The 14,940-nt window shown below is 37.5% G+C and overlaps 1 protein-coding gene across 8 annotated transcripts in view; it reads left to right on the forward strand.

The window, feature by feature from the left end:
• The window catches only part of TOX2 (TOX high mobility group box family member 2), a 268,905-nt gene that overhangs the window by 19,030 nt on the left and 234,935 nt on the right, over positions 1-14,940 (forward strand). Inside the window, exon 1 of one of the 8 annotated variants that reach the window (XM_060772361.2) lies at positions 12,815-12,897. The exons of the other annotated variants lie outside the window; for them this stretch is intronic. The gene's annotated coding sequence lies outside the window, so the exon portion shown is untranslated. Of the gene's footprint in view, positions 1-12,814; positions 12,898-14,940 lie in introns of those variants that run through there. 8 annotated transcript variants of the gene reach the window in all.

The following is a 14,940-nucleotide window of genomic DNA, read 5'->3' on the forward strand; positions in this document are numbered from 1 at the left end:
TTGTGCACCAAAGGTTGGTGAACCACTGCTCTATTCTGTGAGATTTCTATGGAGTTCTCAGTAACTGTAGCAGTGCATACTGTATATGCTTAGACAAAAATCAGGCATGTTACACACATGATAGCTATGCATTTCATGGTCTCTAGAATTGCTATGTTGAGACTGCTTGATTCTAGTAACCAGGGAGCACTATTCGTTTTTAAAAAATAGTCTATGAAAATGGAAATTAAAAAAGTCCTAAATCTTGGAAATATCAGACTGAAACGGAAAAAGGGACAGCCAGGTGACAATCCATTTTTTGTTGACATATGAAAGATATATTGTTCCTGAGAAAGACAGTTTTATCGGAAAGCTTATTTCTCAACGAGTCCTTAGCAATGTGTCAGCTGAAAGGCACTCTTTTATATACTGGTCTGAGGAATAAAATTTAAACTGAGAGAAATGGTAGCCATAAATGAAATACATCACACCAATTCACCGTCAGAATTATTAATTTTGTGTTTTAAATTTATGAAAGAACTCTCATTTTTTGAAGCTGAACATCAACTTTGTAGAGATGTATGGGGAAGAGGTTGTAATGAGTTTGGATACCTACTTGGGATGTGGGGAAATTCATTTCACTCCTGATGAGAAATGGCTTTGGAGTAGGAAAGGAAGCTTGTAGCGTCTCAAAGGGAAAGGGATAAAAATGTAATAAATATTAAACCATCTTTTTGTGAACAGGTCATTTTTCTGAAACAGTGTGTACAGCCTTAAATGTTGTGCTTGCTGTTTGAGACTAACTGTTCATGCTAAAACCTGGTGGAAAGAAAGCCAGGACTGCCTGATGTTGCATATTCTTACAGGATAGGCAAGTACTTCAGTGAAGGGATTTTGTAACATTTAACATGACCTTGAGCTGAAACTATGTCAAGCACTTGATAGTGAACATTTCAAGAGACTGGTTTAATGTAATCTGTCAGCGACCCAGCCTCTCCAAGGTCTTCATCATAAGGGAGGAATTTGCCTTCTTCATTCTTCCTAGATCCCTTTTTAAGGAGGCAGGTGTGCCTAGATTTGTATCTCAGTCATGTCTGGCTTTACAATTGTGGTCTATCCATTCAGCTCTTCTTCTTACTCAGCCCTTCAGAGAAATAGTTTCAAGCCTTCCATTGTTCCACCAGCACTCTTATCAAAGAACCTGGGTACATCTATGATTAGAAATACCATAACTATCCCTTGTGCCAATAAAAACATGTGTATGCTTATAGGCACTTTGTTATATTTACCACATTTTAAAGGAATTTTAAGAATTTGAAAAAGACAGGGAGAACACAAGCACAGTGGATAATCTCTGGCAGGATAGTGGCATAGTGGTGCTACTCACTGTCCAAAGGTGCTACTAACATGTCAAAAAGTTGCATAATTTGCGGCAGAAAGTTTATGTAGGAGATGATATATCACTCAGAGCCATGTCTTCTTGGAGTGATCCTCTTTTTTCTGCTGCTTTCCAGTTTACTGAAAATTATCTTATTTTCCAATTAATTTTGTTGCTTCTTAATACACACATGTCAAATGTATGACAGCCTCAGTTTAGTCTTATGGGCTTCCTTTGAGAGTCAGGCTTGATTTGCCCTCAAATCCATTCATTTGTCTATGGTATCCATATATCTCTTCTCCAGCAACACATTTCAACACATTTTTGTCCCGTCATCTTTCTTGAATGTCCAACTTCATTGTTTTTCCAGTCATCTGACATCATCTTACAGTGTGTACAAAAATGACAGTTCAATTTAGTAATTTTGGTTTTATATCAGTGGCACACAAACTATTGCCCGAGAACCACTGCTTTACAGGAAGTCATACATAAGATAGATAAGTGGTAGACCCCCATTCTGCTGCAATGTCCATTTTTATGAGTGATCTGAAGTCTCTACAGAGAATGTATGAAGTGTTTGCATTCCCTATAATCAGAGCTCTTCTTATGCCTCCAGCTTCTCAGTTATGCCTTCCTGCCCCCTGATGGGATGAAAGTGTGGTGCAAATTTTTCCCAGTTCACCATATCCTTAGATGTAACAAAGCTTCAGTGGGTCCTTCACTGTGTAAACTGTTTGATTTCTGAATAACTCCATCAAAATCAGTGCTAGATTATGTTACTCATAAATCTTCAGACCTGTAGGTTTTGCCTTTGGCAAATTTGATTGGCAGCCAATTCTACTGATATCTTTTGGATAAAGTTGGCTTGCGGCACCTTTCCTTTGCTAAGTTCTGCAACATTGATATTTGCTTGCAGTGTGTTAGTATAGATTGCTGAATGCACATCCAGAACTCACAAAGTAGGCAATTTGTCAGGCTGTCATCATTGTTGCTCATGACTCCATTGACATCCTACTGCACTCCAAGATAATGATTTCTTGTATATTATCCTGGGGCTAGTGGTAAGTCTATATCTTTTCTGTGACTACTGTTCCTTTCTTTTTGACAGTTTTTATGAAATGATGAGTTGATAAAATGATGAGTTGGTAAACATTTGTAGCATGGTGCATTTGGTCTAGTGCTAGCAGTTCACATTTTGCAAACATGTTACCCTTCATTGATAGAGTTTATTGATTATAGATTACCTCTTGATGTTAAACAAATGATATGGATTTGAGCTAGTGGATGCTAGTGGCATCGTCTTTCTATTAACTGAAGATTTAGTTCAGTGTTTTATTAATGGAGGTTACTGAATCAGAATTTTTTAATCTGATAAATACAACCTTTCTCAATTATTAAAATAATAGTTCTTTGGAGATCCTCACTTGCAGTTACAATTCATTTTATTTAGAAATTATGAACCGAAACAGACTGGCCAGTGGAGTTTTGAGTGTTTCTGAATAATTCTGTACCACATCTCTACAAGGTCATAGTTGCTGGGTAATAAATACCATATCAAACATATTTTATTAATTTGTCAAATGCTCTGTAAAGTACATTTTTGTTGCCAAAAGACCTTGAATTTGTTTGTCAGGTCTGTTCTTGGTGTCATTTGTACCTATTTTATTAATATGCCTCTGTAACTGTCTTTTTATGTGTACTGTACACCGCCATGAGTCGCCCGTGAGGGCTGAGAATGGCGGTCAATAAGTGCATCTAATAAATAAATAAATAAATAAATAAATAAATAAATATTTGAAGGGAAAATATGTTTCTTAGTTTTTGTGTGTGAGAGAGTTGTATTTCCAGTAGCTATGCCAATGTAATAAAAGCCTATGAGTATATGGTTGTGTACACAAGGAGGAAACTTTGAAGATTAATCCACATGCACCAGGATCAGATGTTTTTGCTTACTGGAGTCGTAGTTCATCACAGAATCATCACGGAAGTTGACCAGCAATGTGTTCTGTGTCATTACACCTGCTCAATAATAAACTGTATCCCAGTTTCAGCTACTTTAAAACTCTGGCATTTTCAGTTTAAAAACTATCAGGGCTGGAAAAGGCCTCTTGCTTGTTATCTTGAAGAACTTCTGCTAGTTCAGTGGTCCTCAACCTGTGGGTCCCCAGATGTTTTGGCCTACAACTCTCAGAAATCCTAACAGCTGGTAAACTGGCTGGGATTCCTGGGAGTTGTAGGCCAAAACACCTGGGGACCCACAGATTGAGAACCACTGTGCTAGTTAAATACTCATTCTAATGTAGTGCTCAGGAATATGCTTTTTTTGGACTGTGGCTCCCAGAATCCCCCTGTTTGGCTAAGGGATTCTGATAGTTTTAGTAAAAAAAAGTAATTTCTTTAAGATTTGTTTTGAACTATAGTCTATATCCAGTTGTTCATTCCAACTAGAACAGATCCACTGAATGAATACAAATTTGGTAAATCTGCATGCACGTGAGTTCCAATAGTTTAATCAATATGCCCCTTAAAGACTCCAGATCCCATCTGATCTGCTACTTCTGAAATGTTATGGAGACAGGTTGTATTTGGAATAAATGGATGTTTATGATCACAATCTCGTCAAGTTGATTCAGTATTTGGTGAAATGGAGGAAAGGTAGTGATAATTCAAAGCAAAGTGTAAATGTTCTTTTAAAGTACCTTTTGTTTTATAATTTATCAATAATATTATTTTTAGAAGTTCATTAGAATTCTTCTTTTCTACAACACAGAGAGGCCTGTTTCGAATTAAGGTGAGCTAGCTGAGAGGAATTTTCTTGTATCATTAAAGTAGAATTCTTTTGCAGGTAATGTTTGAACGTATGACATTAGTTGTTAAAAATCCCTTTGCAAATAAATGAATACCTTTATAGAAGGGGAATTGGAAATTTTCTTGGGGGTGTATTTATTATTCACTTTTGTCACTAGTGTTATTTCATTTATAATGAGTGCAACCATTATATCTGCCTTGTTAATATTAATAAACTTCAGCAAGAAAAATAACAACATTATCATTCTCCTTATTAGGAAATGTGTGTATTTGTATGCTTGTTTGTGTTATCATATAAGTGCAGAGCTCATTTGTTCTCCAGAACAAAATACAAGACACCATCAGACTAAATGCTGGGAACTGACATTTTGATGTTAGAATTATCATAAAAAGTTTATAGCTCTATGGGCAAAATGAAAAATAAGATACTTCATTTTTTTCTTATTGCAACCTCTTTTTCATACTTCTCCTATTCTCTCTGTTAAAGGTAGTACTACATTTTGAGTGTGTGTGTTTGCGTGCCTTCAAGCGGCATGTTGATTTATGATGACCCCATGAACTTCTTAGGCAAGGAAAAGTGGTTTTTTTTCCCCTGATTCTCCTGACCTCCTTCACTGGCTGGATCTATACTGCCATATAATTCTGTTTTTGGATCTAGATAATCTGTTTTGAACTGGATTGCATGAGTCTACGCTACCTTATAATTTGGTTCAAAGCAGGTTATCTGGATTTTATATAGCAGTGTAAATCTAGCCTGAGTATCATTCAAAGCAGATAACCTGGATTCAGAAACTGGGTTATATGGCAGTGTAGATGGAGCCACTGGCTTCTTCCAGACAGAGAACAACTATCTCTGTGGCAGGGAAATCTGAGTTGATCAGGGTTTTTTTTCAGCTTTCCCCAATCCCTCTAATCTCCTTTTTCCAGTGAAGAACCACCAAAGTCTTACAGCGGTTGAGAGAGCAAGGAGGATTGGATCTTTTTCCAGCTTCTTTTGATACCTCTAATCTTCATACCTCGGTGGGGAACCATCAAAGAGACACCACAGCTGCACAGGGAGTAGAGGGGACTGGGCTTCTTTTGGGTTTTCCTGGGATGTGCTTGTATGTGAGATCATCAGCCCTCTCTTCTGTCTACAACATGGAAGGGAAGTGACAAAGAGCTGCTGCTGCTGCCATTTTTCAAACAGGCATTATGAAAGAGAAGATGATGTGGTGGAGGAGACAGAGCTGACCTTTGTGTGTCAACCCATTTTTTGACCCATGTTTGGCATAGATGTTTTGAGTTATATGTGAAAACTTATGGTAGGAAGCAAAATATGTCAGTGATCTTGCATTCATAAAACTGAATACAAAAGATGTTTGGAGATTGTTTGATGCTACCTTAATGAAGAACCAGGATTCTTAAGTAGAAAGAGTGGGTACTAATGAAAGGGTCAGTTAAGCCCATTAACTTTAAAAGTGTATAACTGTGCAGTTGAAGAAGAGTTGTAGTACCAGCCTAAATTTAGTAAGCAATAGCCATGGCTTTGTGTATTTAAATTGCATGACTGGGTCCAGCCATATCTCTTTCTTTACAAAAATCAGGCATGGGGATCTCAATCCACAACTGTGGTCTGCCAATAAATATCCTTTTCTTTCAAGCCATTTTCCTGCTTAAAACCGGAAGTAGATATTTATTCTGACTTTAAAAAAAAGATACTCACCCATATACTTGCGCACGCACACACATACACACACACAAACACACACAGACAGCAATGGCTGGGGAGTGCGCTGATATTAGACATTTGAGGTTCTTTGATGTGTTCTTGGTTTCAGGAGTTTGATGTATATGTGTTACTAATAGCTGTGCAAATCAAAATTTATGGTGGATAATTGGAGCATTGAGAAGAAACTTCAGTCTGTCATAAAAGAAATGGAAAATAAATCAGATTCAGTCTTAGTATAACAGGCTATAGATCTATTCATGACCTGTTTAAAATATCAATATACTCTGGTTTCTGGACAGAGTCTTTAAATGTTTACTGAGTCACATTATTGGTCCATCTAGCCTGTTTTTTTATATTTAATGTGTCAGAAGTGAATTGAGAATACAGTTATAATGTATAGAAAAACCACAAACAAAGTTAAAAACTTGACACTGAACTAAATTTCCTTTGACGAGATGCTGGTCAGTTGGAGTGCCTCTGATGTTTCTGTGAGAAGGTCCTCCATTGTGCATGAGCAGGGCTCAGACCGCATCCGTTCTGAGTCCCTCTACGGAGGTTGAGAAAATTGGGATATAAAAGTTTTAAATAAATAAATAATAAATAAATTGGAGTAAGTGGTTTGTGGTTTGCTCTTCTCCACACTCGCATGTCACAGATTCCACTTTGTACCTCAATTTCTTAAGGTTAGCTCTGCTCTCATGGTGCCAGAGCACAGTCTGTTATCTAGCCTGGCATTATTAGTTCACATTATCATTGACTCCTCGGGGTTTCAGACACATTCCTTTTCTGGCACTACTTTGAGTTTTCTGTTTTCTCCTGCTAGTCCCATTCAGGTACTAACCATAGTTTTTGTGTCTATCAGTCAGCTCTCCAGTTAAATACACTAGGTTTGCATATTATGCGAACTTGTAGAATGTGGATTCAGTTATACCCAAAGAAAAACTCCATGGAGAAAGGGGGGGGGGTTCCCTCTTCAAGCCGTGAGGAAAGGTGGGTAAGAAATAAAATGATGATGATGATTGGAGGTTTGCACTGAGCTCTAAAAAGAAGCCCCCCCCCCAATGCCAATTCCAGTGGAAATTCTGATTGTGCAGAGAAAGGAGACTGCTCTTTTCTTGGTGGGGAGAAGCAATAGGAGACCAGCCACACTTCTGTCATCAGAGGAAGGACATAAACACTTTCTCAGGAAAGAGAAGTGACAGAAAGTCGGTTATGCTTCTCTCAGCGAAAGAAACAGATGAACTTCTTTCTTGACAGAGAGAAGGAATGGAAGTCCAGCTACACAGAGCGATGCATTCCTCTTGGCTGAGAAAGGTGTATAGCTCTACAGCAGTGCTTCTCAACCTGTGGGTCCCCAGGTGTTTTGACCTTCAACTCCCATAAATCCTGACAACTGGTAAACTGGCTGAGATTTCTGGAACTGCAGAGAGAGGTGTATAGTGCTACAGAGCCAGGGTTCCCACTACATTAGACACCCAAGGGGTGGGCTGCCTTTGAGAGTTTAGCCCAGGCACCCTGCTCTTCAACATGTGAATCTTCCTTTTTATTATTCTTCCCTTCGCTAGGCAGCAGGTGAGTCTATTTTGTCCATACTATTGTACTAGAAATATATTGGAGATTTGGTCTGTGAATGTACTTAACCATCTACTTTCAGTGTGGAACTTAAGTGATAATCACCAATTAACAGTAACACAATGCAGCAAATATTCATTGAGGCAATCCTGGTTCATGTTTATATTCTATGTATTTCTTCTGTGATCTTTGTTCTTTTTTTCTTCCCTCCACTCTTTGTGTTTGTATTTTGAAAACACAATAAAGATAGGTTTATACATAGAACATTTTCAGAAAAGACAAGGCTTGTATTGTATTACTCTCTTGATCTCCCTTTCCCTCCACATTACATGTCAAATACTCCTTTCTTGGGGAGTCCTTCCTTATATTTCCAAGGCTGTGACTTATATACACAAAAGAATGGATGAAAGACGAACATTTGTCCTTATCTTTCTTATATCTTGCTCTCCTTTCTCAAAAATTTAAGGGAAGCTCCTTAAGCAACATGGTAGAATCTGTGAAAGACTGACTTCTTGGCTTTTTGCTTATTGATTTATATAGCCCTTCTATGAGAGGCCTGAAATATTGTAATAATTTTATTGATTTTTGCATTTTTGCAGGATTGCCTTGATGAATGTGCGTGTCTGCATTGTGCTACTATTAAGCAAGTCAATTTTGTGCATTGCTTAAGTGCTAAATTAGAATTTTAAAGGTATGCCATCTACAGAGAAAACAAACTGAAACACTAAGTACCTTTTCAATCATGTGTCTTGTTCTCTAAAGTATTTAGTTCACAGATGACTCATAACTTGCACAGCTCTGACACTGGGTATCATAATATTTTGATATTAAGCTTCAGAAAACCCATTGCATTATCAACTTACCTCTGTAGAATAGAACAGGCAGCAGCTGAGGCATAAAAAACCAAGGCTTCAGTGTGACAGAACTAAAATTGGACTTGGCAATTACCACATGCATGATTCACAGTATTGTGAAGTGAAGCTACTATATAAATCAGCCCCAGTAATCATAGGTTTAAAATTAGTCTGTTACTATTAGCTCTGCTAGCATTGGCATATGCTGAAGTGTTATAAAAATGAACGGCATAGAATACCGGTTTAAAGTAAAATCGCTTAAGTGACACCCGCCTTGCACAGCATGAAGCTTTAAGGTCATGCAGGAGGAGAGTTTTAAGGGTTCTAGCAAAGGTTTCTATAACAAAAATGCACTTTATTGTGCAGTGAAGTCTAATAATAGCTTAGTGATGGTGCTCATGATTTGCATGTATTCAGTTCCTGGCCTCTCCACTTAAGAGATTTTGGGGAGCGGAGCAGAGCAAGTCCTTTGTTTGAAGATCCCCGGAGAGCTGTTCCAAGAGAGAGTAGCAGTGAGCACTGGAAGAGGTGGACAAATGGCCCACTCCGACCTTCTGTATAACTCAGCTTCTTATATCTGATCTTCTGAATGATTAATAGTCTTTACAAGGCGACATTTCCATCATTCTCAGGATTCTCAGCATGGAAGAAGAGGAGGTGTGAGTCTTGGCAGATGCTATAAAGGCTCTTGCAGTTGAATCCCTTCATAAATCTGCTCCTGAACAATTTTTTAAAAATTGAAAATGGCATTAGGCCGCAGCCTTTAGAAAACCCTGTGTACTTAGAAGCAAGTTGATTTAAGTCAGGAATTTGTTGATTTAATGGGGGGCATAAGGTTGTCTTGCATTCCTTATGTATTTATTTTCCTTAATATTAATATTTCATCATATTTCATCTGAACATGTTGCTGTAAAATATCAACAGTATTTTTTCTGCGAAGGAAGAAGAACATGACCTGGAACTCGTATAATAAATGCCTGCTGAACAGCACTGTTTTTAAACCTTTTAAAGTTATCTTAGTTATTTTTACTTATCTTTCTTTTCTGGCTGCAGATTTTACCATGGCACTGGCATGACTGGTGTCATTCAATTTATTATTAGATTTTCCTTGCCTTCCTTTAGCATTTATTTCCATTAAATAGGTGTTTTATCTTCTTCCTTCCACCTTACATACTAATTCTGAAAGGCCTTCATTTGAAAAGGTCCTAACTAGAACAAGGAGGTTAAAGGGTTAGCACTCCACATTGGAAAACGAACTGTTTTTTTTCCATTTTTGTCTAATACTGAGGTTTTGGTATACAATGTATTAGACTGCATTGCTTGATTCCAGGTTGTGAATCTTGAAAGTTTGCTTTGCTGTTTTGCATTCTGAAAAACTGCTTTGTTGTTTGTCACTCAGTCAAATGACACTGCTTTACATCATGTGTTCAGATAAATATGTGGGTATTCATGGAAAAGGGGCAAAGCCTTCTGATTTTCCATTGTATGCTGCTGTTTAGCCTTCTCTCCTTGCCCCTTGCCCCTAACTTAAATAGCATGCAATATGGTTACCGAGCTAACCAACAGTTTGAAAAGAATATATACAAGTTAGTGAGAATCGGCTGAATAGGAGAAATCACAACTCAAGAGGCAGGAAGTGTGCCTTTTAGCCAGGAAGAAGCTGTCATTGGCATTGTGAAAAGAAGGGTATAAATAGGGCACTGGATTAGAAAGCAGGAAACCTAGGCATTGTGTATTTTGCTTTTCTGTTGGCCTAAGATAAGGCTATTAACCCATTCCCCCTCAGAGCTCTATTAACATTGTTTGTCATTCAGAGAAGGTCGGCTTTTTTAAATGGTTCACGGATATTGGAAATAATGTTAGTTAGTGATGTCTGTAGTAGCTTGCCTCCAGAAGGCATGTGCCTGTGTTCTGTTGCTAAGACATCTCCCTGTGGACTCGATTTTGTGATGTTTCCCATTTCCTAGAGGTGACACCAGCGCAGCTCTGTCAACCTGCCAGTGGCAATGCGGAGAAAGTGAGACATCTGGCATCATGCCTGTAACGCATCATCTCTGTAATGTGTCCTAGCTTGCCTGGGGCTGGAGGTTTTTGCTCTGGTTTCCAGTGAGGCCTTCCCAGGAGGGAGCTTGAAGTATTGTCAGTGTGCCAACTGCCTCGATAAATTAAACTTTTGAGTGACAGCTGAACTTCATATTTATTACCTAATAAAGCAATTAAAGGCAGAGGTCTGTTTGGAAATCTCTCTTTCTTTTCAATTGTTTATTCTGGCCATTTTAAAAATAGATATTTTATTTTTAAAAATTATAATTAAGTTATGTGAAAGATTCACCCTCTTTCTCAAATATACAAACACAGATCTAATTCTGTGAAAAGAGGGTGCAATCCTGTGCAATTTTTTTTTAAAAAACTGGAAATATGTCTTATTGAACTCTTCTCAATTCATATACAAGGATGGGGATTGTGAGACTGTGTGAACTTCATTACTTCAATTTTTCCGGAATTGTATTAACAAGAGCTGTAGGTAGTGAATCCTGATGCTAGCCATGGGATATTTTTTATATACAATTGGCCCTCTGTATTCATAGGTTTTGTTTACATGCAATCAACCATCCTTGATTTGAAAACATTTCAAAAACAAAACAAAAGAAAATTGAAAACCATAATGATGTATAATGGACACCATTTTACTATGACATTGTATATAATGAGACTTGAGCATCTATGTATTTTGGTATCCAAGGGAGGTGGGACCAGAACCAAACTCAAGGATACCAATGATTGCACATGTATTGGCTTATTTCTGGGCATGACTCAAAAGGCTGGTAATGACATCTAAACCCCTATATAACTTAAGTCCTGAACCCGCTAGAGTTATAAGATCTAAGGGAAGTGTGGAATTCCATCTTCCCTTGCAGCCTGACATCTTCTCCTCATTGAGGGAACAGATTTTGAGATGGATTGCTGTAAAACATTCCAGTGCATGAGCAGAAGTCAGTTGTGTGAAACTGGATTCCACAAAGTGGAATGTCATCCTTAGAATCAACCCTGAATAATACAGTAAGCATACATAATGAGTTTTAGTTTAATCATATACTATAGAGGCCATGATTCCTGCACAGTTTTATTGTCTCCTGTCTGTATTAAATTCTGATTTTGTCCCAATTGGTTAGTTTTTTGTGCATCTGAGCTAAGTTGCCTGTCCAGACTGGAACAAACTTCTGTAATTGCATACTATGACGAAAATAGTCCCATGCAGTTACTTTTGGTGGGGTGGTATGCAGACCACTATGTCTAGCATAGTGAATTCTGTTTATATGACTGTATCTGCTTTCATCTTACTTACCACAGTTTTGCTACTTGTTAGACAACAGCAAAAATTACATTTCTAGAAATGGAGAGATGCCCAAGGACCCAGAGGAAAGCAACATAGTTGAGCAGTGGAACAATAAGTGGAAGGGAAGAGCTGCATTTATGCTGTAAATTGGCATGCTATTCAGATTATCTTAAACAAAATGTATCCCTCTATTGTTAAAGACATTGTTAATACTGCAAAATTGTGCCTGTTTTGAGAAGTCACATATTCCTCACAAGCTAAAGGAATAAATACACCAGTTATTCTCAATAGAACTTGGATACAATGCTTCTTTTCCTAGCTTTTGTTGTTTTTAAGTTAAATGGTATTGACTCATTTTAAAATTAACCTGTAACCATTGATGTAAAAGTGCCACATATTTCCTTTTTGTCCCATTCATCGGTTATCTTGCATTCCTATCGTATAATCTTACAAATCCTAGGAAGGCAGAAGTGTTTCCTCCTTTCAGTCCTGATCATTATATATGCGTGTATGTATGTTAAAAACGACTTATAAAACTATTACTAGAAATCTATGTTATATCTATAATTGCATGTTTCACTTTAAATAAAGACAGTCCTATCAATCACACAGTGTGTATGTCCTTAACAATGAGATATCAGTTTACATGCATTGAATTCAGATTTTTTTTATTAATGATAAATTTGAGCTCCTTCATAATTGAGATTGAATTGCAATGCACTCATTTATTAGGAAAATATGCTTTTTTTCTAGAAGGGTGGGAATGTTTGGGTTAAGATGGAATTTTTGCTCTCTCCTGGACCTTCCTTACTCCCATTTTTTCACTATAAAAGCAGCCTTTTGGTCAGTTCTTGGGTTTTTAAAATACTATTTCAGGCTTAAAGTAGACTTAGTGGTGTGGTGGGGAACAGTCCTTATATGGCTACTGTAGGCTTAATGCAATTTGATACCACTCCAATTGCAATGGACTCCTGGGATTTGTAGTTTGGTGAAGCACCAGTACTCTTTGACAGAGTGGATGTTTTCTACTTCATTTTTCTGCTATAATTTTAAAAATCTGGGTCAAGTGTTGTGGTTGCCATGTGTGCCAATGCCGCTACTTTATCTTATGGAAAAATGAAGATTGTCTTGATTGCGTCTTAGGTAGATATGAAGATTGAGCCTTGAGGCAGAGGATATTGCACAGCTGGAACACGGCGTGGAAGAGATTACAGTCTAATCTGCTTTTACAGTATAGCTGTTGTTCAGTACTGAAGCGGTATGTTCTTCTTTTATTTTATGTGAGAAGCCAGCTTGTGTTTTGATTGAAGGCAAATTGCATAGCACTAGAATGCATATCAAGCAGATTTACTTCTTATATTACTGTTGCCATTGTTGTGCTGGTCACCATCTTAGAGTTTGAACTGTTACCCAGCAGATGTATTTCTCCTTTTGCTTTTCTACTAATGTGCTATCTTGCATAGATTTTCTGTGAAGATGACTGAGAAATCCCTATGTTGGTGGTTGCTCAGCTTGAGTAATGAGGAGAGATGTTAAGGCAGTTTCTAATGCACTCCCTGGAGATTTCATGTAGAAGTTCAGGTTGAAGTTTACTTTATCAAAGCCAGATTACAGTTTGAGCTTCTGCCATGCATCAGAAGGAGCTGTTGTCTTTTTGAACATAATGGAAGTGGAAAGTAATGCAAATGGGTTGTTGATGTGCTCCATGAACATTCATAGATATTTTCATAGTAAATTTTAAGGTAGTTATTTCAAGAGGTCAAGCTGATGCTCTCTTGAGATAAACTGAATAATATAGTTGCAATTGCTAAGGGATTGATTTGTGACAGCAATTCTTCCTAAGGGGTTCCTGTTTGCTTCTTTAGGCTATATAATTATTCTATTTAGTTAATAAACAAAGGGGGAAAATGTATGCTTATACTTTCTGTGGAGCTGTCACTCATGGCCAAGAAGCTGCTTCCAGTTATGCTACCTATGTGGACATAGCCTTTGTGTACAAAACTGTATGTAGCCCAAGAATATTATGTGCGGTGGATGTATGTGTTTCTATTATAATATACTGACAGATGGCAGATTGACAACATCTAGAAAGACTTGTGTACATGAAATTATAGATGTGAATGTCCTTGTAATGAAAGTATTGCTGTGGCACATACTGTTGGCTATACAAAATTGATACTGATGTAGAAAATTTTACATTGCTTGGATTCCATCTACGTAAGAGCAAATTAATAGATGATTAGCCTCATGTTGGTGTTGTATGTCCTCAAGCCCTAAAGGCAAACCTATGATGAAATTGTCTTGGCACGATGCATTTAGAGAAAAGTTTGTCTTTGCCTTCCTCTGAGGTTGAGAGTGTGAATTGCCCAAGGTCACTCAAGTGGTTTGCCATAGTCAATCAAGGATTCAAATCCTGGCCTCCAGAGTCATGATTCAGTGCTCAAGCTGCTACACATTGCTGGTTCTTTTATATAGGTTGCATATCGTGACAGATAATCTGTGCCTATTCATAGATTTTGAATCTGCAAATTGATTATTCCTCTTAGCCTCTGAATTCCTCCCAATTTGTTGTAAGAATGAAACTTGATCACAGCTTTTCCAATCTATATGTCTGGTAACTACCTAGGTGTTATTGTCATTTAATATTTATATGGGCAACATATCACTCTTGTTCCTTAACTAACATTGAACAAACAGATTTTATGCAAGTTACCTGTGATGTAAAATATGAAAATCTGTTTTACGCTGGTAGTGAAGCTAAAGTGAGTATTACTGTTCTTGACCAAGTTCAGGTCAATTATCTATATAATTTCAGAAATGGTAAATATCCCTAGTTGTCATATTAACTGGCAGATCTGTACTTCAACAAACATTTGGGACTCATAAAAAATCTTGCAGGGTAGCATTCCCCTTCTAGGAGTGCACCTATTCCTGTTTATAGCCTACCATGTCTTTCTACTGGACAGTATAATCAAAAGGGAGTCCGGGCATGGGATTTTGTCTCCTTCCTTCCTTTTCCCCCCCAACTAATACTCAACATGTTGTCAGTACTGAGCATGCACACTCCGATTGGGTTGTTTCTGGTTTTACATTTTGTCTTATAGGCTTTATATTTTTGTACTTTTGCAAATCTGTAAGTGAAATGAAAATGTGCTAATGCTTGTGTCTTCTCATTGGCGACATTTCTACTTCATTACTGTGAGCTGCTACCATTTCAGTTTGCAATTATAGGGAAGGGTCCCAGTATTTGGGAAAAACCCTAAAATGTCAAACTGGTCATCTTTTTTTGACTAGAGTTTTG

Source organism: Anolis sagrei, chromosome 4, assembly GCF_037176765.1.
Source record: "Anolis sagrei isolate rAnoSag1 chromosome 4, rAnoSag1.mat, whole genome shotgun sequence".
NCBI classification, from domain to species: Eukaryota; Metazoa; Chordata; class Lepidosauria; order Squamata; family Dactyloidae; genus Anolis; species Anolis sagrei.